An 8475-nucleotide genomic window follows, 5' to 3' on the forward strand; every position below is an offset into this window, starting at 1 on the left:
AAATTGAATAAGAGTGAACTGAAATAACAACACAATTTGTCTCTTGCAATCAGATTTTAAATGGGGAATTCTCCATGGATTAATGGAGAGGAGGGGGAAATAAGAAGGCGGAGAAAACATTCAAATCAATTTGATTTGAATTAATTTTATAATGAAATGATTTTAGAATGTTGTCCTATTTGATTGTTGTTAGCTGCCCTGAGCCTGGCTTTGGCTGGGGAGGGCAGGGTATAAATAATAATAATAATAATAATTATTATTATTATTATTCCTGGCCTGGGCTCCGTGTGGGTTTTAATGGGTGGAATTCAAGTTTTATTTAGAGTAGAGCCATGGAAATTAATGGATCTAAATTAGTCATGTTAATTAATTTCCATGGATCTACTCAGAATAACATTTAGTAGAATACCACACAATGTAAATTATCCTTATTATCATAATTGCTTTTGGATTATTGATCCAAATTATTGCTGCTAATTTTTCTTATTGTTTTATCTTCCTTGTAAACTACTTTGAAGGTTTTGTGTTTTTGTTTTTTGTTTTTACAATAAAACGGTGTATAAATTTCATGAAATAAATAAATAAATCCCTTTAGGAACTCGCCTACAAAATTACCTATATGAGAATGCTTTTCTTTTCTATTTTGGTAATGTTCCTCCCTGGTCTACTAAAAGGAAACGACGGAAGGATAAATATTCTTTCTGAATTTATGGTAACAAGCCCTCAGTTTTGTTCTTTGTAGAAGAGGCACTGTTGGATTGGATTTTTGGTCTACAGTATTTCATTAACCAGGTGTGCAAGACGTGTGGCCATGCGTAAGCAATTCCATGGCAAAAGAGTGGGAATTAAGGCTACTTTCCCCACTTCACTTGACAATTTATGCTGTGTTCTGCCTGATCCAAACTGGCAACAGTCAGATATCTGTGGATAGGCAGCCATGGACAGCCACAGCAGTGTGTTTGGTTCTCCCTTTTTTTTAGCAGTGTGTTGTTGCAAATAAACATTTTCCACCTGTTTCAACAGCCTGGCATATTATTTTCTTGATATGTGATGATACAATACCTCTCAGGTTTGCTAAGTAGCAAAGGGAAATGTAAGCAAAAGAAAAGGTTTGCCGCTTTCACAGGTTTTCTGTGCTTGGGGTTCTGCTTGTCTGAGAACTGTAAGAATGGAAGCCATATTTTATAGTATTTCTTTGGCCTCTGCCATCTGGTGTAGGTTAGTTTTTCCACTGCCAACATTTCCCTGGAGCCTCCGATACCAAAATCTTTCATTCTCAAGTAAATGTCTGGACTGAATAAAGGGAGTTTAAAAAATGGTAATTATTATTTTTTGTACATTGCAGCCATCGCTAATGATGCCATCATGAAATACACAGGAATGTGTCTGATATTGATGGCCATATAGCATATTTCTTTTTACACAGCTTCTAGATTATGTGACATCTTTAATATATTTTTTAATTTTTTTTATGTGTGTGACTGTATTCCTACCACCAACACATTGATCCAATTAAAGTTGATATCTTAACCTATCTGTAATCATTTCAGCAGTGCCTGTACTGGACCAGACCTGGTGCTCAAATAAAATGAACAGCATAGTTCAAGATGCTCTTCACAAACCACATGGTTTCTCAACAAAACGAAGAATATGAATGCATTTTCCAAAGCCTTGCCTGTTCTAAATCCAGCACAAATGTTTAGAAGAGGGATTAACCTCAGTGTCTCCATAAGAAATGCTTTCTACCCAAGGCAAACTTTGCAAACCAGAGTGTTTATGGTGCCAATAAACACTTCTGAGAAGCAAGTGTTAAGAGTATATACAGTAACCCCACCCCCACCAAGGTCAGATCAGCTATAAAAGCAAAGAGGAAAACCTTGAACAACCATTCCAAAACACTAGCATGAGGGACATATGTGATGTAAATCCCATTTTCCACAATAAACATGCCAAACTTAACTAAACCTACAATTCTCCACATTTAAAAATCAAAACAAAAATGAGCTCACATGCTCTATTTTTCTGCGAATTATTCTGTGGATTTCCCCCACATTCCTTTTCCACATGTTTTCTTCCTGATCAGCAGCTGGTTACTTCAGATGGTGCCACCCTCAGAAACCCTTACTAGCTTCTCTGCTTTCCCCAGTGGGAAGAAGAAGAACAGCAAGGGCACAGCTTGATGGGCCTCAGGTGGCAGGTATAGAATGTGTGGGCCAGTTGCAGTCATTGGCAATGTAATATTTGTAGCCCTCACTCAAAGAATGAACCTTATCCATGGTGTTTATCTCATTCTATCCTGAAAACACTGCAAAGTAGGTTTCCTCAGAGGCTGGAAATTGCTCAGTGCCACCAAAGGAGCTTCATGGCCAAAGGCTGGTTCCTGAGAAACCTTTTACGCTTGCCAAACTACCATGTAAGTGAGCATTGTGTCACATGTAAACTGCCTGGCCTGAACGTATCTCCTGGTATGCCCCACGGAGGACCTTAAGGTCCACAAATGACAACATTTTGGAGGTCCCAAGTTGCAAGGTGGTTAGCTTGGTCTCAACTAGGGCCAGGGCCTTTTCAGTACTGGCCCCAGCTTGGTGGAACGCTCTGTCACAAGAGACTAGGGCCCTGTGGGACCTGACATCTTTCCACAGGGCCAGCAAGACAGAGCTGTTCTGCCTGGCTTTTGGTTTTGACTCAGTCTGACACTTATGTTTCCCTCCCCTTATGGGTTTGATCTATAGGCTACTTTAAAAATGAGGCTGCACTTTAAATTGCATTGTAACCTGTATTTTAAATTGGTTTCCACCCCCCTATTACCGGTATGTTTTTACTGTAATTTTACTGGTGTTAGCCGCCCTGAGCCCGGCTCTGGCCAGGGAGGGTGGGGTATAAATAAAATTACTACTACTACTACTACTACTACTACTACTACCCAGTTCCTCTGTTAAAGACATTCCTGAGGCACATGGGCTTCTGCACACGTGTGTTTAAGAGGAACAAGCAGAATGCCACAGTCAGGTGCAGTTCACATTTGTTATGCCACTTCTGTGTTTTGTACTTCCATGCATTAGAGAAGTCGGTGGGAATTTGACCCTGGGTGTAACAAACCCAAAGCCCATACTCTAATCACTTCATTACACTTTCTCTGCAGAGACTTTCCTGAACCCTTCCAGCCTCCTCTTAATTGTTTCTTTACAAATGCCATTGCTGGAGAGCCAGTGTGGCGTAATGGTTAGAGTGCTGGAATAGGAACTGAGAGATGAGGTTTTGAATTCTCACTCAGCCATGAAGCTCACTTGGTGACCTTGGGCCAGTCACCATCTCTTTGCCTAACCTACCTCACAGGGTTGTTGTGACTATGAAATAGGAAGGATCCTTGGACCTCAAGATCCTTGGAAGATGAAGGTGGCATATAAATGTAATAAATTTAAATAAATAAATAAATTTTAGTGTGTAAAGTTTTCTTATGTTTTTATTTACGTTAGAAGCTGCCCAGAGTGGCTGGAGCAACCCAGTCAGATGGGCAGGGTACAAATAATAAATTACTTATGGTCTTTTCCTGGGCGGCCTTAGTGGCCTGTACTCTCCCCACCCAAGACACTTCTTTCATGCCTACATCTCACTGAAGTTTCAAAGCTGAAGCAAGAGTACTCTCTTCCATAGACCATTGTTAGGAGCTTTGTCTGAAAAATGTAAACATCCCTGATATATACCAGATTTTAGCTTTCCAGCTAGTATGCAAGTAGCTTTAGTATTCGGAGTTGCGTTTTATGGTTTCCATTTCACGGGACAGTTACAGAACATGAGAACATAAGAAGAACCAGCTATATCAGGCCAGTGACCCAGCTCTCACAATGACCAAGGAAGTCCAGGCCCAGGAACTCCTGTTGGCAACCTTGGGTGGGGCAATGAGGACACGCTGGTGGGAGCTGCTCCTGGCTTTTATGGATTGGGGTGGGGTGGGATGCCCTCTTTTAGTATTCTGCCTGAAGGACTCAAGTCCAGTTTAATGAGCTGTAAGTAGGAAGAGCAGGAGTGGAGTCTGGAAGTTGCCTTTCACCATTTAGCAGACTGAGCAGGAGCACAGATCACCCGGCCACAGTCTTCTTCAGTGTGCTGAGATGTACTGCATTTTTATCTAAAATATACTAATGGATAGCCATCTGTCATGGATGCTTTAGCTGAGACTAAATGACCCTTCCAGCTCTACAATTCCACGATTCCATGCTTCTTAATTTGCATCTATTCATGTAAATTAGTACATTCAAATATTATGAAAATGTGTATCCCCCTTTTTCTCTCTTTTTTGGGGGGTGGCAGTGAGGCGTCTAAGTGGCCATGCTTTGGAGGGGAAGAATGTCCAGAAGCAGCCAGGAAGGAAAATACCACAGAGTTTACTGCTGTGGACTCCCAACGGGAAGTTTTGCGTACAGGGTTTGTGCCTGTCTGGCCAACTGCTGAGCAACAGTTTTCTGTTAAGAAGCGAAAAGCTTTAGTCTACATTTGTTTGACTAGACAACTGAAAATATTTTATCTCACTTTGAAGTAAAAGGAGTGGGAAGCATTTCATGTTATTTGCAGTGAGTTGGAACCTCCTGTTTGAAATGATATTCCAGCAATTGGTTTTCTTCCTGGAACTAGGTCGTAATTTTTCTGGCCTTGACAGAACTGGCACACTGTTTCCAGAACTTATGTGCCAGCCTGAAGTATATTTTCAGTAACAGAGTTATCACTGCAGAAAATGAGGCCCTGTGAAGAGATAAGGTTGATAAAGGTATGTAAGAATTTTATTCTGCCTTCCTTTGTTCTTTTTTTTCTTAAAAAAGTACCAACTGATGAATATGACAGCTTCCAAGACCTAGAGATCACAACATAACCCTTGCTAGGCAGTTTAATATGGTTATTTTAGTGTATGTTTATTGAATTTATGAATCGCTTCCCATAGCAAACAGAACTTGGAAGAAGAATAAAATACAGTAATAAAAATATATTAAACACGTATTAAAAACATAGTCAACGTACAAATATGCAATCATTGGTGCTGCCAAAATGCCCAGGAAACACAGGGAGACTTTTCCTGGTGCCAAAACAATGAAAAAGTTCAGGTGTGCCCTGGGGAGAGCATACCATAGACGGGGAGTTTATGCTGAATAGTTCCATAAGATCATAGGATTGTATTTTTCAAGGATAGTGTGGGCTTTGTGACTCACAGGCAATATGCCATCTGTTGGAACAGAGTGCCTCAGAATTGGGGCTACTACCAAGATGATTTGGCTGTTGGTAGAGGGCAGCTTACCTGATCTCCCCATGAGATGAAAGCAAGGCTTCTTCAGGACATGTTAAGTGGCAATGGTAAAGGTAAAGGACCCCTGACAGTTAAGTCCAGTCACAGACAACTGTGGGGTTGCGGAACTCATCTTGCTTTACAGGCCGAGGGAGCTGGCGTTTGGCCGCAGAAAGTTTTTGCTCCGAATAGCAGCAGCTGGAAACTGCAGGAGGGAAGAGTGCCTTTGCGCTCGAATCCTTCATGTGGGTTTCCCATAAGCACCTGGTTAGCCGCTGTGAGAACAGGATGCTGGACCAGATGGACCCTTGGCCTGATCCAGCACAATCTTCTTATGTTATGTATTTCAAAGAAATACAGCTCCTTATTTAGTATTTCTAAGGTAAGGTGTGTTAAATTACAAAAAGTTCTGAAGTGATTTACAACCCAAAATCAACATTCCTCCATAAGGAACTGCTCCATGAACTAGCAAGCTTACATGACGTTATAAATGCCTAAGGCATTTAGGGCTTTAAGGATGGGAAGAACCAACACTTTGATTCTAAATTGGGGCCAGAAACATATATGTGAGCATATATGTGTATATTTGTTCATACCTATTGATAGCTGGGCTGCTGCATGCTACACTTGTTGAACTTTCCAAACTATCTTAAAGTGCAGTTAGTGCTGGGTGTGTGTCTTCTGAAATAGACTTATTAAGTATAACAACAACAACAACAACATATTATCTGGGCAGCTTTCAACAGAATATTGAAAACACAACAAAGCACCAGACATTAAAAGCTTCCCTATACAGGGATACCTTCAAATGTCTACAGATGCCTTTTGGGAGAGATTTTGGGGAGTGATCTTGTGTTATCCAGCCATCTCACTCTTTTATGTTTTAATAATTAATGGAATCTACTCAATACATTGAATTCAAGAATATTACATCCTATTTCCTTTGCCTAAGTTGGAGTAACTGTTCTGTTTTGAGTAATGGACTTGGACCAGGGGTACCTTGGACAGCTCCATTCAGGGCTCAGGCTAAGGACTACATAAGAGTAGCATTCATAACTTCATCAGCAGTTATCCTCAGGCTGAGCCTTAAACAGCAGGTACTGCTGTGTCTCAGTTGCAGTGAGAGGATGCTCTTCATTTCAGTGCAGCTAACCTGTTATAGCAGTTGCTGACTCCAAGGAAGCAGGGGAGATGAAGGTTTCACTAGAGCTTCTGAGCTTCTGGTGAGTCAGAGGTGGGCAACATGATGTTCTTGGGCAGGGGAGGCACCTCTGGCACAGCAGATTTGTTTCGTGCAAGTGCTTCTGGTTAATTGTGAACATCTGGGGATGGCCCTGAGAACACTTCCAATCTTCGTCCTCAACCCCTGAAGACAGGGAGTCCAATCCCAGGGTCAGGACAGCCAGGTCTGCTTGCGTACAGCCCTATAAAAGAACATAAAGGGTGCCAATCACAAGACAAAGAGGAAATTGAACCCAGGACGCTGTTACATCTTCAGCTGAGCAGCTGATTACAAGATCCCATCATTCTTTGAGAGGGGGGCAGTTAGGCCAGCAATTGGGGAACTGAAGAAGCAGTGCCCTTTTAAGTGGGCTTCTCAATCCATTGACTGAGAATCTGTAGAAGTGTACCTATAGCTCCTGTCTGGATCAATCCAACTGTAGAATCGTTGTGATGCACGTAGATTTATTGTTTTCTTTCTTCTTCTCAGAAACCATAACTGCTCCATGTATCTCTGCTAAATACATATGCAATCTATGCTGTGCAGGAAACAACTAAAGCAGCAGCCTTCCAGGATCCAAACATCATTCCCAAACTGCCCTCTTTTGCATTTTGCTTAGCAAAACTTTCAAATTCTTTTACTTTGTTTCGTTTTCCCGATTCTATGATTTCCTTGCGAGTGTTTCAGCTCCCCAGGTGCCCATCCACTCTTAAAATTCAAACACCAGATGGTGCAAATAACTTGAGTAATTTCTCCTCCCAATCAAGTGCAACAAGCAGGTGGACTGCTGCTGGTTTAGACCCCCAGATCTCAAGGTATCAAAGACGCTGAGATAGGTGAGTGACAAGTGCCTGACAATGATAAACAATGCTCAGCAATGACAAGTGATGCTGTTTCAAGAACTTGCAAGCCTTACTTCTACTCTGCAGCAATTGCTTTTCATGATTAATTGATTTTGTTTACCGTGATCTACAAAGGCTTTAGAAAATAGGAAAACACAAAAATATATCTAGTTAGGATACTTACATTGACTATTTCAAAACTCATCTTTTATGTAGACTGTGAAAATATCACTTTCAATGCTAGCATTCTGCAGAAGCTGACCTAGAACCTAAGTTGATCTGGTTTGTTTGGGAAGCTGCATAGTATACTAAAAAGTTTTGGACTTTGACTGGGGAAATCATGGGTGACCTGGCATCTTTGGATGTCTCAGCACAATCTACCTCACAGGGATGTTGAGAGGATCAAATGGGATCACACCACCCTGTAATGTACTATGCACACCATCCTGAGCTCCATTTTTAACCAAAATGCAGCCCTATTTGGTAATAAAGTCTACCCATGATTAGGTAGAGAGTAGGGACATGATAGCTCACCCAATCCCCTCGCTTGTGGCTCTGTTGTTTAGTCCTGCTGCCCTTCATGTATTAGAAGGCAAAGATTTGCATGCTGTACTCATGGAATTTTCCTATATGATTTAGAATCCTGTACAATCAGGCTTCAAAATCACACAGGGAGCATTCATGTGTACAGGCGACTCCAGATTATCTATATTTGCCCTGCAATTCATGGAAGGCAGTAGGACTGAGTGACAGAGACTCCCCTTTGCCATCCACATATCTTCCAAATATTCACTGGACAATCTCCTCCACCCATCACAGCAGATCTGAGAGCATCTTGGGTGGGGGAAGGGCTACAGTGGCCAAAAATTGAATCCCTCACTGTTCCATGGATGGAAGCCTTATGTAGGGGATACCACCCGTTTTTATACTGACAACTTATGGTAGCGTCTTTCCACTAAAGTCAAAATAGAAGCTCGTCATGGGGTTTTGGGTGTTGGTAAGACATTGGGTGGTGTAAGGCTTATAGCATCTCCTTGTTGTTTACTGAAATGCACTGACATGGAGGGACAAAGTTTGCTCTGCCATGTATACATGTATATACGTTGAATCCATTTAGTAAAAATACAACAGAAGTA

Source organism: Podarcis gaigeae (assembly GCF_964106915.1).
Source record: "Podarcis gaigeae genome assembly, chromosome: 1".
Lineage (NCBI taxonomy): Eukaryota > Metazoa > Chordata > Lepidosauria > Squamata > Lacertidae > Podarcis > Podarcis gaigeae.